A 24,006-nucleotide genomic window follows, 5' to 3' on the forward strand; every position below is an offset into this window, starting at 1 on the left:
CGGAATTTTTTTTCCTAAAAAACGGCATGGATTTCGAGGGCGGTGAACCTCGGGCGACGCGCGGATCCGGCGGATCGGCGGCGGGGCGGCGGTGGCTGGCGGCGGCGGCGGCGGTTGGCGGCGGCGGCGGCTAGGCTGGCGGCGGATGGGCCTAGGGTTTCGGGGCGGCTGGCCTTCGGGCTGGCTTGCCCCGGCTTATAAAGGCCCCGGCCAGGGGAGTCCTGGCCGAGTACGGCCCATAGTCGGTTCCGCTCTTTATTTTTAAATAATTACGCTCGGAAAAAAAAGAAAAAGAAATACTAAACGGACTCCAAAAATCCTGAAATAAAATTTCCCGGGTTTCCAAAATCAAGCCCGATAAAGTGAATATTTATTTGGGCCCTAAATGCAATTTTGAAAAACGCGCATTTTTCCTAAATTCAAATAAAAATACCGAAAAACTCCGAAATAAATCTTATTTGATTTTTTATTAAATCCTCAATATTTCTATATTTTGGGAAAGTCATTTTATTCCCTCTCTAATATTTTTGTAATAGAAATATTTGATGATAAAATAAATAAAATCAAATGATCCTATTCTCAAAATTTGAGAAAACTCAAATATGAAAATAACGAAATCCCCAACTCTCTCCGTGGGTCCTTGAGTTGCTTAGGATTTTCTAGGATCAAAACCAAAAGCAAAATAAAATATGATATGCATGATGATCTAATGTATAACATTCCAAATTGAAAATTTGGGATGTTACAAGAATGAAGAAGGATATCGCGGAATATGTAGCAGTTTGTGATGTATGTCAGAGAGTAAAGGCAGAGCATCAGAAGCCAGCCGGATTGCTACAGCCATTGCCGATACCCGAATGGAAGTGGGATAAGATAGGCATGGATTTTATTACAGGATTGCCCAGAACACGTTCAGGCTATGACTCGATATGGGTTGTAGTCGATCGTTTGACAAAGGTAGCTCATTTCATTCCAATGAAGACTACCTATACCAGTGCAAAGTTGTCAAAGATATACATGACTAGAATCGTTTGTCTGCATGGAGTTCCAAGGAGCATAGTCTCAGATAGAGGAACCCAATTTACCTCAAAGTTCTGAAATCAGTTGCATGAAACTTTGGGTACCAGACTGGAGTTTAGCACAACTTTCCACCCACAGACAGATGGACAGACTGAGAGAGTCAATCAGATTTTGGAGGACATGCTAAGAGCTTGTGCGCTAGATTACGGATCTAGCTGGGACGAGAATTTGCCGTATGCAGAGTTCTCTTACAACAACAGCTATCAATCCAGTTTGAAGATGGCCCCTTTCAAAGCCTTGTACGGAAGAAGGTGCAGGACCCCATTGTCTTGGGATGAAGTTGGAGATCGCCAGTTGTTTGGACCGGATCTGATAAAGGAGTCTGAACAGAAAGTGAAATTGATTCGCGATAGGCTCAAGGTAGCTCAATCCAGGCAGAAGAGTTATGTAGATTCTAAACGCAAGGAGACAGTTTACGAAGTTGGAGACCGAGTTTATCTTCGAGTATCACCACTTCGAGGACTTAAGCGCTTTGGAGTTAAGGGAAAGTTAGTGCCACGTTTTGTAGGCCCATAGAAAGTTTTGGACCGTATGGGAGAAGTTGCCTATAAGTTGGAATTGCCCGAAGGATTGTCAGGAGCTCACGACGTGTTCCATGTATCCCAGTTGAAGAAGTGCCACGCAGAGATGGCTGACATACCGCTGAGAGATACGGTACCACTGGAAGCGATTCAATTGGACAGTGATTTGACCTATGAGGAGAAACTAGTTAAGATTTTAGAGTATGCCAGTCGAGTCACCCGCAGCAAGGTTATCAAGTTTTGCAAGGTTCAGTGGAGCCACCACACGGAGGATGAAGCCACCTGGGAACAAGAGGAAGATTTGCTGAAGGACCACCCTCACCTATTTTCTAGTCAACCCGAATCTCGAGGGCGAGATTCATCTTAAGGGGGGGTAGGTTTGTAACATCCCAAATTTTCAATTTGGAATGTTATACACTAGATCATCATTGCATATCATATTTATTGCATTTTGGTTGATCCTAGAAATTTCATGCAACTCAAGGACCCTCGGAGAGAGTTGGGGATTTCGTTATTTTCATATTTGAGTTGTCTCAAATTTTGAAAATAGGATCATTTGATTTTATTTATTTTATCTTCAATTATTTCTGTTATAAAAATTATGAGAGAGGGAATAAAATGAATTTCCCAAAATAAAGAAATATTGGGGATTTAATAAAAAAATAAAATAAGATTTTATTTGGTTTTATTTGCTATTTTATTTGAATTTAGGAAAATGCGTGTTTTTCAAAATTGCATTTAGGCCCCAAATAAATGTTCATCCTGTGCGGCTTGATTTTAGAAGCCGGGGAAAATTTATTTTGGGATTTTTGGAGTCTGTTTAGTATTCCTTTTGTTTTTTTCCCGAGCGTAATTATTAAAAAAAAGTCCGAACCGACCTTGGGCCGTAACCGGCCAGGACTCCGCCTGGCCGGGCCTTCTTATAAGCGCCCCGAGGCCCCCGCCAAGCCCAGCCACGCCCCTCCCGAAACCCTAACCCTAGCCGCCCGCCACCGCCGCCCGCCGCCACCGTTCGCCGGAGTCGCCGGAGGTAGACCTCGCGCCGCCGGTTTTTTTAGAAAACCGATTGGTTTTCCGTCAGTTTTGTTGTTTTTTAGTTTCGTTTTTTTAAAATAGATCGGTTTTTTCGATTTATTTAATTAGCGAGCGTTCGTCCGTTCGCTCGTTTTAGCGAACGTTCGTCGTTTTTATTTTTCTTGGATTAAATCCGCGGTTTTTCTGATCGCGATTTCTGATCCGATTTTCGTTTTAGTCTAACTTTTCGCTCGTTTATCGGAATCAGGCGATTCAAGCGCCTGGAGTTTCGTCTCGAAACCCTCTTTCCGTTTAACCAACTCAAACAAGTTTTTGCCACTCTAAAAATTGCCTTAGGTCCAGAATAGTAAGCGAAGCCTGTTTCTTTTGCCGTTTGTCTTTCGTTGCTTCGTTCGATTTGATTCTTTTTGCCAACCGAAGTTCTTAAGTTGAACTTTCTGGTTAGATCTCTTATTTGAGTTTTACCTGTGCATTAGTTGAGTACTTATTGAATGCTTGTTTGTTTGCGATAGAGTACCCGGAGTGCGCCGCTTGCTACTTCGAATCGCTAGGTTTCCCGGATCATCAGCAAGGCAAGTAACACTTTGATCATGCTTTCTCTCTATCCAGTTTTATTGCATTAGATCAATCCTCACACATTGCATGATTAGGATCTAATTAAATTGTGGGTTTGGGGAGTAGCTGAGGTAGTACCTATTACCTGTTATTATCAAACCTTTGGGAGTTACTTCTATGTTTGCCTATCATGCCATGCTATGCTAGTAGACGTGGATTGGGTGAGTGTATCCATGACAGATGTGAGATTGTTAATTAATGGTTTATTTAAGGTGGCAACTTAAATACACATCTGGGTGGATTGAGGCACCTGGGTATTCCAGCGATTGCCTGTTTTCTTTTGGACCGCCACCCAGGCTCAAAGGGATCATGAGATTATTCATGCTAGAAACTTCCGTGTGCAGCCACAAGCTATTATGGGCTCTAGCATAGTTGATTAAGTTGTGCGAACTCTTAAAGTGGTAGACTAGCAGATGTAGGGGAAAGTAGGTGTAACGGTCTACCCGATCGTAAGGTGCTAGCGCTTCTGAAAGACTATGTCTCGATCATCCGTTTTCTCAAACACCATGTAGTGCGAGAAACCAAACAGAGGCGATCGAGTCTTGTGGGGAAAAGTGTGCAAACCTCTGCAGAGTGTATAAACTAATCATGATTAGCCGTGTCCCCGGTTATAGACATCTTGAGTATCTAGTACCTGGATTATCATGTGAATCTCAACATGTTACTCTAAAATTTAATTTTGTTGGGTTTTGTTTAATGATGATGCTTAATTGGGATTGAGAATGCTGTCAACCATTCTCAATGTTTAACAACTATCATGATAGTTAAATAAAATTTATTCCTTTGCAGTAGGGAAAATTGGCTTTACGCAAAACTATAACCATAGAGCTTTCCACCAGCCAAATATGCATATAGAATAGCCTATTTCATTCCATTACTCTCTATGTGTTATTTTGCCAGCATATTCCATGTGCTGACCCGTTTTCGGGCTGCAACGTTAATGTTGCAGACTTTTCAGACGATGATTAAGGTGTTTTTAGGTCATGGTTCTATACTCAGTGATGCCGTTGGAGTTGATGGACTCACTTATCTTCCAAGCCTTCCGTTGTTATCGTTATTAGATGGCCTTAAGCCATATTTATTGTAATAAGTTCACTTTTGAGACACTCGATGTAATAAGTGTGTGATTGCTACTTTGTTATAAATACTTCAAGTACCGTGTGGTGTCAGCATTACTGATCCAGGGATGACACCTGAGCACAGAGATTAGACCGTTTGAGGTCTGGTCGCTACATAATGTTAATGATAAGCTCAAGATGATGCTCAACCTAGTAATGATAATGATATAGAAATTGAACCTGTTGTTGATCTTGATAACCCACAATCAAAGAATCAACGTTATGATAAGAAAGACTTTGTTGCTAGGAAACATGGTAAAGAAAGAGAACCATGGGTTCAGAAACCCATGCCTTTTCGACCCAAACCATCCAAGAAAAAGGATGATGAGGATTTTGAGCGCTTTGCTGAAATGATTAGACCTATCTTTTTGCGTATGCGATTAACTGACATGCTCAAAACCAATCCTTATGCTAAGTACATGAAAGATATTATTACTAATAAAAGAAAGATACCAGAAGCTGAAATTTCCACCATGCTTGCTAATTATACTTTGAAGGGTGGAATACCAAAGAAACTTGGAGATCTAGGTGTACCAACTATACCATGCTCCATTAAAAGAAATTATGTTAAAACTGCTTTATGTGATCTTGGAGCCGGTGTTAGTGTTATGCCTCTCTCTTTATATCGTAGACTTGATTTGAATAAGTTGACACCTACTGAAATATCTTTGCAAATGGCTGATAAATCAACTACTATACCTGTCAGTATTTGTGAGGATGTGCCTGTTGTAGTTGCAAACGTTACTATTTTAACGGACTTTGTTATTCTTTATATTCCCGAGGACGATAGTATGTCTATTATTCTTGGAAGATCCTTTTTGAATACTGCAGGGGCTGTTATTGATTGCACTAAAGGCAATAAAGGCAATGTCACTTTTCATGTTAATGGTAATGAGCATACGGTACACTTTCCGAGGAAACAACCTCAAGTGCATAGTATCAACTCTATTGGAAAAATTCCATCGATTATATTTGGAGGTTTTGAATTTCCTCTTCCTACTGTCAAGAAGAAATATGATATTCTTATTATTGGAGATGTGCATATTCCCGTTGAGGTAACATAGTGTTATTCGAAATTTCTCCGGTTCCATGTTATTCGGAATGAGTTCATTAACAAGACTTGATCAACCTTGTTAGTGGATTCCTTTTGATGACCATGAGATGGATGAAACTAGAAGGCACAACCTTCTGTACCCCACTTTTACTTTCTGTTATTTATATTAGATAAAATAAAAATAAGTATTTTTCTGTCTGTTATCTGATTATCCGTGCAATATAAAAATACCTCGAAAATTAAAGTTCTCCAAATGCCCTGAAATTTAAATATGATTTTTTCTAGAATATTTGAGAATATTTGGCACTGAGAACACAGCAGGGGAGTCAACCACCAGCCCACGAGGGTGGAGGGCGCGCCCTACCCCCTAGGCGCCCCCCTGCCTCATGGGCCCATGGTGGCACTCCTCCACTTATTCCTGCACCCACACACTTCTTCTTCCTCCCACAAACACGAATATCCAGCTCAAGCACGAGTTCTAGCTCATCTTGCTGCCATTTTCGATCTCCTTGCTCAAAGCACCTCATACAAAACTGCTTGGGGAGATTGTTCCTTGGTATGTGACTCCTCCATTGGTCCAATTAGTTTTTGTTCTAGTGCTTTATTCATTGCAATTTTTTGCTGCTTAGGTGACCCTGTTCTTGAGCTTGCATGTCAAATTTATATGGTCAAAAGTAGTTTTGATGCATGATATAGGCCCTAGGCACTTGTAGGAGTAGTTGCTATCAATATTATTGAGTTTGGTTTACTTTTATTTTGAAGTTACTAAAAAATTTCAGAATTTTTCAGAGGAAGAAATATGCTTAGGAAAATGTTCCAAGGTGGTTCCTCAAGGAAGCAAGGACCCAGGCTTGCAATGCGTGATGCTGATGAAGAGCCACCAAGAAACGCTCCAGTGCGTCCTTGTGAATGGCCTTCTGAGAACTTTATGGATCGAGCAGGAATTAAAGAAGAATTTAACGCATATTTGCGTAACGCTGATCTTGTGAGCTTCGAGGAAGAGAAGTGCAGCTAGTATCACAACCTCACCAGTACCTTTGTGAGGAGGTTTGAATTTTCAACTTCACGTAATTCTCCAACTGTCCCGTTTGATCTTTATGATAAATCTTACACTATGGACTTAGAGGATTTCACCACTGCATGCAAACTTCCACAATGGGGTAGTATAAGGGATCCTCGCAAATCTGAATTTAGAGATTTTCTTGCTAGCATAACTGTGGGAGAATCTAGAGATATCACAAAAGCCACCATAGGGAGCATTCACTTTCCTGCTATACATTATTTTGCTCTCTTGTTATGTAGATGCATCAATGGTAAAGATGAGGCATGTCACATGTGTGTCCCCGATCTCAGAATTCTTAGGAGTGCTGTGTTAGGAGACCAATCTTATAATTTGGGAGCCATTATTGCACGTAGGTTGCACCTTAATAGATATAATGGAGATTTCTTTGGAGGAATTTATGCAACCCGCATAGCTAATTTTCTTGGTATAGACATACGCGAAGATGATATTGAATCACCTCCTGCTTACCTAGACTTTAATGCTATGGTTCACCATCAGTTTGTCGAGAGGAATGAATCACCTCTCCAGTATCGACTAATCTTTGATAGACGCCGTGCTGTCCATATTACTCTCCCTGCTTCTGCCTTCTTTGATTATCAGGCAAGAGGAAGATATACTATTACCAGAGAGGAGGTAGATGAGTACGAGAGGAGAGAGGAGGCCGCTCGTCGTCACGCCGTAGCCCAGCAGGCGATAGCCACTGCATCGCAGTACGACCCCAACTACTATTATGGATATCCGCCAGGCCAGCCGTGGCCATAGACCAACTTAGGCCAAAAGCCTAATCTTGGGGGAGTACGTATTTCTCACCGACATTACATTTATGTTCACACACTCATTTCTAGATGTCGGTGCTCATACTTTTTCATTGTATCATCCATGCTAGTTTATTTCATTTTTATGCTTTCTTCTTGTGTGTTTAATAAACCTTAAGAAAAACCAAAAAAATCAGTTGTAGATTTTAATCAGTTTAATTTCCATGCTTGTAGTAGTAATTAAAAAGAAAACCCAAAAATATTTCCTGTTCTTCTTTTGCTTGTTGGGAGCTTTCTCGTGTAAATAGTTTTATTCCTTTTCTTTCCTTTGGGGGTCGATAGGAGAAGACCATGATTAAATTGTTGAAATGGCTCTTATATGCATTATTGTTTATCTGACAAAAGAGCCCATATTGCCTTGTCTTCTCCTGTTTATTGAATGCCGGCAGATTCCAGCTTAGTCCAATGCACGTGCACTATTATTATTATTCACACCATTCGGTCGTGCAAGTGAAAGGCAATTATGATGATATATGATGGACTTATTGAGATGAGAAAAGCTGGTATGAACTCGACCTCTTTTGTTTTTGTAAATATGATTAGTTCATCGTTCCTGATTCAGCCTATTATGAATAAACATGTTTGCAATGACAATTAGAGATCATAGTTTCTTGTGCCATTCTTGATTAGCTATGAGTTATAATGGTTTACCTTGAGTGCCAACATGCTATTGAGATGGTTATGATGTGGTATGATAGGGTGGTATCCTCCTCTGAATGATTTAAGTGACTTGACTTGGCGCATGTTCATGCATGTAGTTGAAACAAAATCAACATAGCCTTCACGATATTTATGTTCATGGTGGATTATATCCTACTCATGCTTGCATTCGGTGTTGATTAATTTTAATGCATGTTCATGACTGTTGTCGCTCTCTAGCTGGTTGCTTCCCAGTCTTTTGCTAGCCTTCATTTGTACTAAGCGGGAATACTGCTTGTGCATCCAAATCCTTTAAACCCCAAAGTTATTCCACATGAGTCCACTATACCTACCTATATACGGTATCTACCTGCCGTTCCAAGTAAATTTGTATGTGCCAAACTCTAAACCTTCAAATAAATATCCTGTTTTGTATGCTCGAATAACTCATGTATCAACTAGGGTTGTCTGTATCTTCCATGTTAGGCGGGTTATTCTCAAGAGGAGTGGACTCCGCTCCTCACTCACGAGATAAATGGCTGGTCACCGGGATGCCCAGTCCCATGATTTATGCAAACTAAATCAAAATAATTGCAAACAAACTCCCCCTGGGACTCTTGTTAGTTGGAGGCACTCGTTGTTTCAAGCAAGCCATGGATTGATGCTTGTTGGTGGAAGGGGGAGTATAAACTTTACCATTCTGTTTGGGAACCGCCTATAATGTGTGTAGCATGGAAGATATCGCCATCTCTTGGTTGTTATGTTGACAATGAAAGTATACCGCTCAAAATATTATTCACCTCTGTTTCAAAACCGAGCTCTGGCACCTCTACAAATCCCTGCTTCCCTCTACGAAGGGCCTATCTATTTACTTTTATGCTGAGTCATCATCCTCTTATTAAAAAGCATCAGTTGGAGAGCATCGCTGTCATTTGCATTCATTACTATTAGTTTACATTGAGTATGACTTTACTGGATCTCTTTTACCATGAATTACAATGTCTAGTCAGTCCTTGGTCTTTAAAGGTGCTCTGCATTTATGTTTTGCAGTCTTAGAAAGGGCTAGTGAGATACCATCCTGTTATATCATATTAGGATTGTTTTGAGAAAGTGTTGTCATCCGAGATTTATTATTATGGCTCGCTAGTTGATTATGCTATTGATATGAGTAAACTTGAGACCTGAGCGTTATTGCAAATGTGGTTAGTTATAATCTTTGCTGAAAACTTGAATGCTGGCTTTACATATTTACAACAACAAGAGCAAACAGAGTTTGTAAAAGTTTTTCTTTATCACTTTCAGTTTGTCAACTGAATTGCTTGAGGACAAGCAAAGGTTTAAGCTTGGGGGAGTTGATACGTCTCCAACGTATCTACTTTTCCAAACACTTTTGCCCTTGTTTTGGACTCTAACTTGCATGATTTGAATGGAACTAACCTGGACTGACGCTGTTTTCAGCAGAATTACCATGGTGTTATTTATGTGCAGGAGCAAACGTTCTCGGAATGACTTGAAACTTCACGGAGCCACTTTTCAGAAAATAAGAAAAATACAAGCAAAAGATGAAGGCCAGTGGGGCCCCCACCTTGCCACGAGGGTGGGGGGCGCACCCCCCTACCTCGTGGGCCCCCTGTTGCGTCTCCGACTCCAACTCCAACTCCATATATTGAGTTTCGGGGATAGAAAATCAGAGAGAAGAAATCATCACGTTTTATGATACGAAGCCGCCGCCAAGCCCTAAAACCTCTCGGGAGGGCTGATCTGATGTCCGTTAGGGGCTCCGGAGAGGGGAATCCGTCGCCATCGTCATCATCAACCATCCTCCATCACCAATTTCATGATGCTCACCGCCGTGCGTGAGTAATTCCATCGTAGGCTTGCTGGATGGTGATGGGTTGGATGGGATCTATCATGTAATCGAGTTAGTTTTGTTAGGGTTTCATCCCTAGTGTCCACTATGTTCTGAGATTGATGTTGCTATGACTTTGCTATGCTTAATGCTTGTCACTAGGGCCCGAGTGCCATGTTTTCAGATCTGAACCTATTATGTTTTCATCAATATATGAGTGTTCTTGATCCTATCTTGCAAGTCTATAGTCACCTATTATGTGTTATGATCCGTTAACCTCGAAGTGACAATAATCGGGATACTTACCGGTGATGACCGTAGTTTGAGGAGTTCATGTATTCACTATGTGTTAATGCTTTGTTCCGGTTCTCTATTAAAAGGGGGCCTTAATATCCCTTAGTTTCCGTAAGGACCCCGCTGCCACGGGAGGGTAGGACAAAAGATGTCATGCAAGTTCTTTTCCATAAGCACGTATGACTATGTTTGGAATACATGCCTACATTATATCAATGAACTGGAGCTAGTTCCGTGTCACCCTAGGTTATGACTGTTACATGATGAACCACATTCGGCATAATTCTCCATCATTGATCCATTGCCTACGAGCTTTCCACATATTGTTTCTTCGCCTATTTACTTTTCCGTTGCTATTGCTATCATCACTACAAAATACCAAAAACATTTCTTTTACTACTGTTACCTTTTGCTACCGTTATCACTACTATCATATTACTTTGCTACTAAACACTTTGCTGCAGATATTAAGTTTCCAGGTGTGGTTGAATTGACAACTCAGCTGCTAATACTTGAGAGTATTCTTTGGCTCCCCTTGTGTCGAATCAATAAATTTGCGTTGAATACTTTACCATCGAAAACTGTTGCGATCCCCTATACTTGTGGGTTATCACATACCGATCCAGGGATGACACTTAAGCACAGAGACTAGATCCATTCGGGTCGGTCGCTACAAGATGGTATCGGAGCACATGTTGACTGTAGGACGTGGCCCTAGAAACTGGCAAGCCCATAGGAAAGATTTTCTCTAAACCTTATTTTCAAAAGGATCTACCTCTCTTCTTTTTTGAGCTTTATCAAATATTCCCTTTTAGTTAGACTATACCTCCTTTCCCCCTTTTGACCACACGAAGATTCGACTGATGAGACCACTCCAAGAAGTACAAGATATCGGGCAACGAAGACCACTTCGAAATGAAGAGGATTTTACCATGCATTATAACAATGGAAACTACAACCATTGAAGACTCCGAAGACTAGGAGATTTTGAAGGCTCTAAAGAATTTCCAGAGTGGTATGACCTAGGAAAGTTACCCGTATGGAATTAGCCAGACTATGGAAGCTGTCAATACCCGAGATCAAGGTGTGTCGGAGAAAGACAGGAACATGGAGCATTAGAACTCAAAGTTTTGTCAAGAAAGCCCTAAGGCAGGAGATATCAACTATGGAATGATAGCTCATGGAAATGACAAGAGCGGAAACATGGATATTCATGATGTTATCGTTCGCCTGTGCTATTGTCACCGTGCTGAGTTAAGCATACGTTTCTTCAGAAGGATTGGATGACAAAAGGGCTAATGGAGCACCTATCAGAAAAATATGAAGTTTTAACCTTAGCTGGTGTATCACCGGGATCTGGAGTATTACATCAAGAAGTTTAAGATGGACCTGCAGGAAGCCGTACTTGACCAGGAAGCATTTCGTGAAGAACTCATGATCGAGAAGCTGAAAGTACCCAAGCTGGGGGAGCAAAACCTCAAGATACCAGGAGATTCGTCAGTAACTGAAGGACAGTAAGACCAAGGTTCATGCCAATGATGTTGAAACCCAGAAGTTTGGAATGCAACTCCAGAATATTAAAGGACGTCACGAGAAACTTTTTGTCAACAGAGAGGATCTGGCAAAAGAACTTGAGAAGGAGAAACACGATCGGAAGAAGCCATCGGAGACATGAACAAGACTTGAAGAGTTTGGCGACTTTTAAGATTATTTGACCGTTAGAAGACTAAACCACTGTTATATACCTACGTTAGATGCGACGTTTGTGAGCTTACATTTGTTTGATGTTTTTCCGACAGCCACAAAAAATCTGTCTTTTCAAAACTATTGTGTGTATTGTGTGTATCCCTCCCTATCTCTCTCTCTCACCCCAAAATCCTTGGACCCAATAGAGGATGAATGGAGATGAACTCATATTTTCTGGACTGATAAGTCAATTGGAGACAAACCTATGGATTCAGAACATGGAAGATCATATGGAGAATGACACTATAGCCAGAAAGGATATGGCCCAACATGCTCTTCAGTGCTTTGAAAGAGGTGCTGCTGCTTGGTGGAGGATGTACCAAACCATCAATGGATGGCAAGGAGTAACCACTTGGAAAGAATTTAAGTTGACTCGACTAAAGCCTCGGCTTGTGTCCTGATGACCCACAAGTATAGGGGATCTATCATAGTCCTTTCGATAAGAAAGAGTGTCAAACCCAACGAGGAGCAGAAGGAAATGATAAGCGGTTTCCAGCAAGGTATTCTCTGCAAGTACTGAAATAAGTGGTAACAGATAGTTTTGTGATAGGATAATTTGTAACGAGCAACAAGTTACAAAAGTAAATAAAGTGCGGCAAGGTGGCCCAATCCTATTTGTAGCAAATGACAAGCCTGGACAAACTCTTATATAGAGAAAAACGCTCCCGAGGACACATGGGAATATCGTCAAGCTAGTTTTCATCACGTTCATAAGATTCGCGTTCGGTACTTTGATAATCTGATATGTGGGTGGACCGGTGCTTGGGTATTGTCCTTACTTGGACAAGCATCCCACTTATGATTAACCTCTATTGCAAGCATCCGCAACTACAACAAAAGTATTAAGGTAAACCTAACCATAGCATGAAACATATGGATCCAAATCAGCCCCTTACGAAGCAACGCATAAACTAGGGTTTAAGCTTCTGTCACTCTAGCAACCCATCATCTACTTATTACTCCCCAATGCCTTCCTCTAGGACCAACTAATGGTGAAGTGTTATGTAGTTGACGTTCACATAACACCACTAGAGGAGAGACAACATACATCTCATCAAAATATCGAACGAATACCATTCACATGACTACTAATAGAAAGACTTCTCCCATGTCCTCAGGAACAAATGTAACTACTCACAAAGCATAAACATGTTCATAATTAGAGGAGTATTAATATGTATATAGGATCTGAACATATGATCTTCCACCAAATAAACCAACTAGCATCAACTACAAGGAGTAATTAACACTACTAGCAACGTACTTGCACCAATCCCGGACTTGGAGACAAGAATTGGATACAAGAGATGAACTAGGGTTTTGAGAGGAGATGGTGTTGATGAAGATGTTGATGGAGATTGCCCTCTCCCGATGAGAGGAGCGTTGGTGATGACGATGGCGATGATTTCCCCCTCCCGGAGGGAAGTTTCCCCGGCAAAACAGCTCCGCCAGAGCCCTAGAATGGTTCCGCCAAGGTTCCGCCTCGTGGCAGCGGAGTTTCGTCCGAGAAGATGGCTTATGATTTTTTTCCCATCGAAAGACTTCATATAGCAGAAGATGGCCACCGGAGGGCCACCAGGGGGCCCACGAGGTAGGGGGCGCGCCCAGGGCGCCCCCCACCCTCGTGGGCAAGGAGTGCCCCCCTGGTGAACTTCTTCCGCTGAGTATTTTTTATATATTCTGAAAACATCTTCCGTGAAGTTTCATGACTTTTGGAGCTGTGCAGAATAGGTCTCTAATATTTGCTCCTCTTCCAGCCCAGAATCCTAGCTGTCGGCATTCTCCCTCTTTATGTAAACCTTGTAAAATAAGAGAGAATAGGCATAAGTATTGTGACATAATGTGTAATAACAGCCCATAATGCAATACATATCGATATAAAAGCATGATGCAAAATGGACGTATCATGTCCCAGAAGTTGAAGCCTTATGGAAATGATATGAAGAAGCCTTGTGCATGCAAACTTTGTGGAGAGATAGGACACACCTAGGAGGAGCACAAGGATGAATGCCCTCATTGTGAAGAAAGTCACCTAGCTGAAGAATGCCCAACTAGGCAGATTACTGGTTTCTTATGTGAAGGGACTACCCACTACCCTGCTCAGTGTCACATTTCCCCCATGGTACAACGAACTATCCAACAGAAGAAAGAAGCAACGAAAGGAGCCCTTATGGAAATTTTAGAAGAACATGTGATGAAGGAAGAGGTGGAGGACACACCCGAAGAAGACCCAATTAAACCCTGCACCAAGTCATGCTATTCATGTGGAGAAGAAGGACACATCTCCCAGAATTGTATGAATGGGGATCTAGTAGAATTCCCGACAGAGGAAGTAGAGTATGACCCACAGGAAATAGAAGCCCTGATTCGAATGGAAAAGTCTAGGAAGAGAAGAAGATTGGATTTCAGGAAGGACCTGAGACATATCACCTGTTTCAGGTGCAAGGAGTCGGGGCACTACTTCAGTAGTTGCCCAAAAAGGAAACCTCGAGACATGTCAGAAGTAATATGTTTTCGTTGTAATGAAGCAGGGCACTTTGCCAGAGATTGTCCCAAGGAGAAGGAGACTTGTGATAATTGGTTGTGTTTGTGAGAAGTATAGTAGTAGTAGTGAGAACATTTTCTTTTATATTGAGGTATTGAGTTGAGGCATGTAATGGAAATGCAGGAGATTGTAAGAATTTGAGAATCAATAAAGTTAGCATCGTTGGTACTGATTTGGATTTTATGAGTAGTTATTCTATGAAGGAAGATTTTGACCATTTTTAGAGGATATGAGAAATATGGTCTATGGAAGAATTGTGCATTTTAAGGGTGGTAGTACCCTATGAGAACCCTTGACCCCTGGAAAGGATAATGATATTCCACGAAGTGAACTTCAGACAAATAAGTATGAGTTTTGTTTCGATATGTGGGATATCCCAAGAGTAAGAAGGGGTGACGTACTACTAGATATAAAGGAGGAATAATGTTGGTAATATGGAGCAATTGTAACTCCATGATGAGTTGAGTAATCACATCTTAGTTTGGTGCCAATAGAAGGAAGAAGGAAAGTACAATTGGATGGAATTAAGAATGCTAGGAAGCTGGAAGTTAGAATAACGAGCAGTTGCCCCGATGATGAGTTCAAGGTTTACAAGTGATGAGATGGGCCATAACCCACAGGCCCCAGGACCTGCCAAGAAGCAAGCACATTCTTGCCGAAGGAAAAACCCTGGAAGAGGATATGCCTTTATCAATAGACGATCTTATATGAGTAACTCAAAACCTGAGAGTTGTGAAGAAATGATAGATGTTTGTTTGGCTTGCAGAATCAATGGATTATTCCGAACGCAGTTCATGGACGAGAGAAATTCTGCGATGCTTGTGAGGATGACCGAGTGTTAGAATGCGATATTCGCTGAACCATATACACGGTAATGATTTGGGTGTGGGATGGATTGATCACCATACCGACTTACTCTTATTATTCGCCTTGCTATATGGGATGGTAAATCTAAGTGACTTACCCATAGTAGAGCGACGACGACCAAAACCTTGTTTGAACCTTAGAATGGTATAAGAATTTTCCCTTGTACAAGGTAGCTGTTGCCAATCGTAGGTCATACGGTGAGAATAAAGCCCAGACTCATTTCCTACAGGAGAAACCAAAATTGTTGACCACCATGAGATATCGATAGTTGTTTAGTATTGGCGCCAGACCCGTCAGCTAAGAAGACCCAGTCACAAAAGAACCGCACCAAGATGAAGGGATAGAAGTATTAAGAAAAAGGTTATGCCACTACCGGAAGATCCCAGAGTAGGAATTTTCCCGAGAATCTAAGAAGACTGACCCTGTCAACAATAAGGACAGAGTATATGAGTTTTGATGGAACCGTAACCATGTTTCTAAGGGTGGTAGCACCCCACACCCCCTGTGACAGTCAATGGATTTTGAGGAGACCCCGAACCTAACCTATTTCTTACTAGCCTCTCCAAATCTCGAGGACGAGATTCATTTTAAGGGTGGTAGGTTTGTGTGACGCCCGGATAATTAAGCTACAGTAAATCCCTGTTAATGATGCCACGTCACCTCAGTCACTGTAGTTAGTCTCGAGTTAGATCAAAACCGATTCACATTCAAAATTAAATTAATGTCAAACAATTAAAGTTTTCAAAAGTCAAATCTAAAATGCTCAAAGTGTAGCAAATAAATCATAGATGATTATGGTGGTGGATCCAAATTAACATACAATGATTAAACGCACTAGATAATAGGAACAGTCGTTGAAACAATTATTTAAATCTCTCTTAAATAATTACATTATTAAAAACTACTTTTTATAACTACAAGAATAATTGTGGCGGTGATATAATTACTATTAGTAATTTAGGTGCTAACTATATGTTTTACAAAACTAAAACAATTAAGGAAATGAAATAAAACAGAAAGGGAAATAAAAGAAAAACAAAAATACAAAAAAAAGATAAAAGAGAAGCCCCCCACCCCCGCGCTGGGCCACGGCCCAGATGGCCTCGGGGCCAATTAGGTCGGCCCAGCCGGCTCCTACAACACCCCTGGGGTGACCAAACCCTAGCCCAACCGAACCCCACTCCCCCCTCGCACGATTCCCTCCACCCCCCACTCTTCCCTCGCACCCCTCCACTCGGTCTCGATCTGGATAGGGGCAGGCAACCGGCGCCCTGGTGCCTCATCGTTCGCTGCCCGTCGCCTCTGTCGCCGCCGCACGGAGGACCACCTCGCCGGAGCTTACCTCCCGCTGGATCTGGATCGGCACCCGAGCCAATCCCCGGTGCCAGCGCTCGCCACCACTCCGCCGTCGCCACGCCACCTCGACCTCGTCTCCTCTCCACCTCGCGTCGTCCCCAGCCTCCTCCTCACCGGCTCCACTGAGCCTCGCCGCCCCTGTACCCCTGCAACGAACGTGAGCAGGACCCTCCCTCCTTCCCTCCTGCCCAGTGGTCATCGTCGTACGCTCGCGCTTCGCCCCTCGCCGTGGCCATTGCCCGGAACAGATCTGCCCTGCGCCCCGCCCACGGTTGCCGTGGACCGCGCACGCCTGCGCTCGCGCGCCCATGACCGCGCTGGCCGCTTCATCGATTCCCCCCACCTCGGCTGCTCGCCGTCACCGTAATGCACGCCGCACGCGCCGGCCCCGAACCTTCCATGTTGCTGCTCCCTACGCCGGCGTTCCGCTCGCCTTTCCCTTGCGCCCCACGATGCGCTGCGCCGCTGCCTGACCGACCCCGCGTGCTCCTGCCTCGGCGGCCCGCGGCCGTGAACCCCCCATGCCCTGCCTGCGTCGTCCGGCCCGGCCACTCTGGCAGTGCCGGAGCCGCCGCCCGTTAGCCCGCTGACCGCGCCAGGTCCGCCCCGCTACGCCGCCCCCTTCGCCCGCTAACCACCGCGCCCGCTCGGGCTGTGCCCGGCGCCCGCCCCCGCTAAGGCCCACTGGCCCTATGACAAGTGTGGCCCAGCCCAGAACGTTATTAAAAAAGAGGTTTAAAAGAAATAATAATAAAATATAATAAATAAATAAATTAGTAATTAATTAATCAATAAGTTAATTAAGTTAATTAATCCTGCTTAACTAATCTAACTAAAATGAATTAACCTAATCACTTAGTTAGTCTAATCAACAGGTTTAGTTAGTCTGAGACGATGACAAATGGGGCCCACGCGTCAGTTTGACCAAGTCAACTGTCATGGTACTACATAACTTCTTATGGGTTCTTCATCAAATGTTATTTCTCCCCTAATCCAATTTTTCTTGGGTTCTGGGTTGTCATCAACCGAGAACACCGAATAGTGAATCGAGTCTGTACTCCGATTCAATAACTCCTAAGTAATTTTCATTGCTTACGAGTTTCATAACCCTTCAAGTCATTCCTAGCCTGATTGGCCATATCATTATCGTGCAAAAATTTAACTGTGCTACCTGGTCCTTCCCGGAGCAAAATCTTTGATGATGAGCTAAGCTTACGTCGATCTTCCTCGTCATAACACTTCGCCTTGAACTATGAGCTTGTTTCGAGTTTGTGTCATACCCTTGGTTTTAGTAACCTTTCGCTTCATCATTCCTTTGGCTTGATGTCATCACCGACCGATTACATCTTCATGAAATCTCTCAACAATTGTGTCGTGATCATCATCGGCATTCTGAGCTCTTCCAGGATGTCAATTGAATTCATGATGAGAAGTACCATCCTTGCCCTTGATGTTTTGTGTTATCATCGACCACTTTATTGCCTTCCGTTCAACACAAACTTGTTCGTGTTTCGTGATATACCTTGAGATCCTTGCTATCCAGCATTTGTTCTTTACGTTGGAGTATTACCATCTTTTATGTCAAGAATGTCGTGAGAATTTTACCACCTCTTAAGAATTCTTGATAAAAGTGCTACTCCTTGCCATATCCGTTCACTCCTTGGTCCCCGTGTTGTTTCTAATCGGAAAACCAACAATTGAACTATGATGTGCGACTTCAAAACTTCTAGCAACCCTATTGCTTTCAAGTTAATGGTCGATATTTCATTCTTAGACCATTGGTTATCGAATCACCGTTCTAACATTGATCGTACTACCTAAGCCCATATCTCGGGTGCGCTTTTCAACCAATGATTAATAGTGTGTGTTTTCCTCGAGCATACATCATTAAGTCAGTTGATTTGACAAATGATATCTCTGTGTTCACGCAATTGTGGTAATCCATCTTGTTGGAATTCTTGATAAATTCTCGCTGAGTCCATCAGCCACATCCTCGTCTTCTCCTTGGTCTCTTATTTCAGAACTTGCTTCCATAGTTCATTTCCGAGAATCTTGCAAAGCTATATCATCAAATTGAGTTGCGCCTTTTTCTTCTCAGGCATCCTGAGTCTGAGGTATCCTGACACCCATCAGACCTGAATCTCGGTCAGATATGATGGTTGGAAATTATCTCCATGAGTTATAACATTGGTCTTTATATGACCCGGTAAGATGATGTCATGCTTAACACCCCTGGCCAGAGGACCTATTGTTATAGTTTCCTTTTCAGCAAGGTTATCCATTCTTCCATGAGGAAATTGTAAGACTCATTCTACAAGTTATTCCTGATGGATCCTTTAGGTTTCCAAAGTCTGATCTTCACCTGATGACCATGTCAATGCTTCTCTAAGCATGTCTATGGTACTCCAATTTCAACAAGAACATTTGAAGCCCAATGCTAAATGTTTCCTTCTCAATTATCCAAAACACCGTTGTCAAGAAATTTCTCTCCCCTTACCTAAAGAGTTTTCTACATTATATCCTGTCATGGATATCACGCTCTGCTTGTCCTTGGGAAGGATATACCCTTGAAATATGTGTTTAAACACATTTTTCCTTTCCATTGTTTTGTTTAATCTAATAATCATATTTTCCTTTCCATTGTTCTGTTTAACCTTCTTGAGGTTTATATGATCTAAGCAGTAATACGTCACTGCTTTTATAAGCACCTCAGTGTACAACTCTGTCAGTAAGACCCTGTTACTATTGTTGTTGACATCCTGGTAACCCCCGATGGACGAGAACTTTGCCTATTGGTCCGCCTCGTTCAATGATCAGGAAAATGGTTCTCTTCGTCCCTCGCCCTTGGTACCAATGTTGTTGCCAACATTACTGACATGCTATCTGCTGACATGTCTTTCCTACATGTTCATGCAAGACGTCACCGCCTTTCCTACCGTTAACTCACATGGTGGGCCCATAACCCACAGTTCCCAGGATCGAAACCTGACTCTCCTGTACACCTCTATCTCCGAAGTTATTCCTCGCGCTTGACTTCGTATGTAGTTCACAGGTCACCTTCCTAGAGATGATCTACTCTGGTATCAGAAACAATACCTATTCCCGCTGCTCTAAACCCTTTTCGTGCCCCATTCCAGACAGCGAACGATTGTCTAAACCACTTGAAACTTCTTACTGTACCTTCTTGCTTGGCTCTCAATGTGTTTCATTTGACCAACTCGAGAGATACTCATGTAATCATTCATGGGATAACCCCTGGTGATTACCCCTTATAGCCTTCCATCGTTGTCGAGCCGCCCCTGTCCTAGTCGTAAGCACGATGGAGTTCCAGAAGAAAGGATGCGTACTACATCATGATGACCTGAAGGAGAGAAATGAAGACATCAACATAATGGATCGACCACTTCGAGAAGAGCAACCAAGACCGAGAAGGTCCGTTAGAATTTCGTAACCAAATTCCCCTCACTTCCCCTCTTAAATCTCGGGACAAGATTTCTTGTAGTGGAGGAGAATTGTGACGCCTGGATAATTAAGCTACAGTAAATCCTTGTTAATGATGCCACGTCACCTCAGTCACTGTAGTTAGTCTCGAGTTAGATCAAAACCGATTCACATTCAAAATTAAATTAATGTCAAACAATTAAAGTTTTCAAAAGTCAAATCTAAAATGCTCAAAGTGTAGCAAATAAATCATAGATGATTATGGTGGTGGATCCAAATTAACATACAATGATTAAATGCACTAGATAATAGGAACAGTCATTGAAACAATTATTTAAACGTCTCTTAAATAATTAAATTATTAAAAACTACTTTTTATAACTACAAGAATAAGTGTGGCGGTGATATAATTACTATTAGTAATTTAGGTGCTAACTATATGTTTTACAAAACTAAAACAATTAAGGAAATGAAACAAAACAGAAAGGGAAATAAAAGAAAAGAAAAACAAAAATACAAAAAAAGGTTAAAAGAGAAGCCCCCCCCCACCCCCGCGCTGGGCCATGGCCCAGATGGCCTCGGGGCCAATTAGGCCGGCCCAGCCGGCTCCTACAACACCCCTAGGGTGACCAAACCCTAGCCCAACCGAACCCCACTGCCCCCTCGCACGATTCCCTTGACCCCCCACTCTTCCCTCGCACCCCTCCACTCGGTCTCGATCTAGATCGGGGCAGGCAACCGGCGCCCTGGTACCTCATCGTTCGCCGCTCGTCGCCTCTGTCGCCGCCGCACGGAGGACCACCTCGCCGGAGCTTCCCTCCCGCTGGATCTCGATCGGCACCCGAGCCAATCCCCGGTGCCAGCGCTCGCCACCACTCCGCTGTCGCCACGCCACCTCGACCTCGTCTCCTCCCCACCTCGCGTCGTCCCCAGCCTCCTCCTCACCGGCTCCACCGAGCCTCGCCGCCGCTGTACCCCTGCAACGAACGTGAGTAGGACCCCCCTCCTTCCCTCCTGCCCTGTGGTCACCGTCGTACGCTCGCGCTTCGCCCCTCGCCGTGGCCATTGCCCAGAACCGCTCTGCCCTGCGCCCCGCCCGCGGTTGCCGTGGACCGCGCACGCCCACGACCGCGCTGGCCGCTTCGTCGGTTCCCCCCACCTCGGCTGCTCGCCGTCGCCGTAATGTATGCCGCACGCGCTGGCCCCGGACCTTCCCTGTTGCTGCTCCCTGCAACGGTGCTCCGCTCGCCTCTCCCTTGCGCCCCACCATGCGCTGCGCCGCTGCCTGACCGCCCCCGCGTGCTCCTGCCTCGGCGGCCCGCAGCCGTGAACCCCCCATGCCCTGCCTACGGCATCCGGCCCGGCCACTCTGGCAGCGCCGGAGCCGCCGCCCGTTAGCCCGCTGACCGCACCAGGTCCGCCCCGCTACGCCGCCCGCTAACCACCGCGCCCGCTCGGGCTGCGCCCAACGCCCACCCCCGCTAAGGCCCACTGGCCCTATGACAAGTGGGGCCCAGCCCAGAATGTTATTAAAAAGGAGGTTTAAACGAAATAATAATAAAATATAATAAATAAATAAATTAGTAATTAATTAATTAATCAATAAGTTAATTAAGTTAATTAATCCTGCTTAACTAATTTAACTAAAATGAATTAACCTAATCACTTAGTTAGTCTAATCAACATGTTTAGTTAGTCTGAGACGATGACAAATGGGGCCCATGCGTCAGTTTGACCAAGTCAACTGACTGTTGACTGCTGACATCACCCTGATGTCATGCTGACATCATAATGGCATTTCCAAATTAATTTAATTCTGTTAATCCCAAAAATGATTGAAAACTTTGAAAATTAATATAAATTAAACCGTAGCTCGGATGAAAAACTTTGTATATGAAAGTTGCTTAGAACAACGAGACGAATCCGGATACGCAGCCCGTTCGTCCGCCACACATCCCTAGCATAGCGAACACGCAACTTTCCCCCTCTGGTTCATCTGTCCGAAAACACGAAACACCGGGGATATTTTCCCGAATGTTTCCCCCCTTCACCGGTATCACCTCGTACCGCGTCAGGTCACCCCTAGCACAACGTAATGCCGCATCTTGATTTTTGTTACATTGATTGCTCTGTTATTTATTGTGTTCCCCCTCCGTTACTTCTTTTCGGTAGACCCCGAGACTGCCGGAGACTCCCAGTACGACTACGGAGTTGACGACCCCTCTCTCTTGCCAGAGCAACCAGGCAAGCCCCCCCTTGATCACCAGATACCGCCTACTCTTCTCTATACTGCTTGCATTAGAGTAGTGTAGCATGTTACTGCTTTCCGTTAATCCTATCCTGATGCATAGCCTGTCCTTGCTACTACTGTTGTTACCTTTACCTGCAATCCTAATGCTTAGTATAGGATGCTAGATTATCATCAGTGGCCCTACACTCTTATCCGTCTGCCATGCTATACTACTGGGCCGTGATCACTTCGGGAGGTGATCACGGGCATATACTATATACTTTGCACTGTTACATTACCTGTGGTTGAAGGAAATATGCCCTAGAGGCAATAATAAAGTTATTATTTATTTCCTTATATCATGATAAATGTTTATTATTCATGCTAGAATTGTATTAACCGGAAACATAATACATGTGTGAATACATAGACAAACAAAGTGTCACTAGTATGCCTCTACTTGACTAGCTCGTTAATCAAAGATGGTTATGTTTCCTAACCATGAACAATGAGTTGTTATTTGATTAACGGGATCACATCATTAAGTGAATGATCTGATTGACATGACCCATTCCATTAGCTTAGCACCCGATCCTTTAGTATGTTGCTATTGCTTTCTTCATGACTTATACATGTTCCTATAACTACGAGATTATGCAACTCCCGTTTACCAGAGGAACACTTTGGGTGCTACCAAATGTCACAACGTAACTGGGTGATTATAAAGGAGTACTACAAGTGTCTCCAAAGGTACATGCTGGGTTGGCGTATTTCGAGATTAGGTTTTGTCACTCCGATTGTCGGAGAGGTATCTCTGGGCCCTCTCGGTAATGCACATCACTTAAGCCTTGCAAGCATTGCAACTAATGAGTTAGTTGCGGGATGATGTATTACAGAACGAGTAAAGAGATTTGCCAGCAACGAGATTGAACTAGGTATTGGAATACCGATGATCGAATCTCGGGCAAGTAACATACCGATGACAAAGGGAACGACGTATGTTGTTATGCGGTCTGACCGATAAAGATCTTCGTAGAATATGTAGGAGCCAATATGGGCATCCAGGTCCCGCTATTGGTTATTGACCGGAGACGTGTCTCGGTCATGTCTACATTGTTCTCGAACCCGTAGGGTCCGCACGCTTAAGGTTATGATGACAGTTATATTATGAGTTTATGCATTTTGATGTACCAAAGGTTGTTCGGAGTCCCGGATGTGATCACGGACATGACGAGGAGTCTCGAAATGGTCAAGACATAAAGATTGATATATTGGAAGCCTATGTTTGGATATCGGAAGTGTTCCGGGTGAAATCAGGATTTTACCGGAGTACCGGGAGGTTACCGGAACCCCCCGGGAGCTATATGGGCCATGATGGGCCTTAGTGGAAAAGAGAAGAGGCAGCCCCTCATGGGCCGCACGCCCCTCCCCTCCCTTGGTCCGAATAGGACAAGGAGAGGGGGCCGGCCCCTCTCTCTCTTTTCCCCCCTTCGCGAATCCTATTCCAACTAGGATTGGGGGGGGGAATCCTACTCCCAGAGGGAGTAGGACTCTCCTGGCGCGCCCTCCTTGGCCGGCCAGCCTCCCCCCTTTAGTCCTTTATATACGGAGGCAGGGGCACCCCAGAGACACACAAGTTGATCCACGTGATCTATTCCTTAGCCGTGTGCGGCGCCCCCAGCCACCATAGCCCTCGATAATATTGTAGCGGTGCTTAGGCGAAGCCATGCAGCAGTAG

This window comes from Triticum urartu, chromosome 1 (assembly GCF_003073215.2).
Source record: "Triticum urartu cultivar G1812 chromosome 1, Tu2.1, whole genome shotgun sequence".
Lineage (NCBI taxonomy): Eukaryota > Viridiplantae > Streptophyta > Magnoliopsida > Poales > Poaceae > Triticum > Triticum urartu.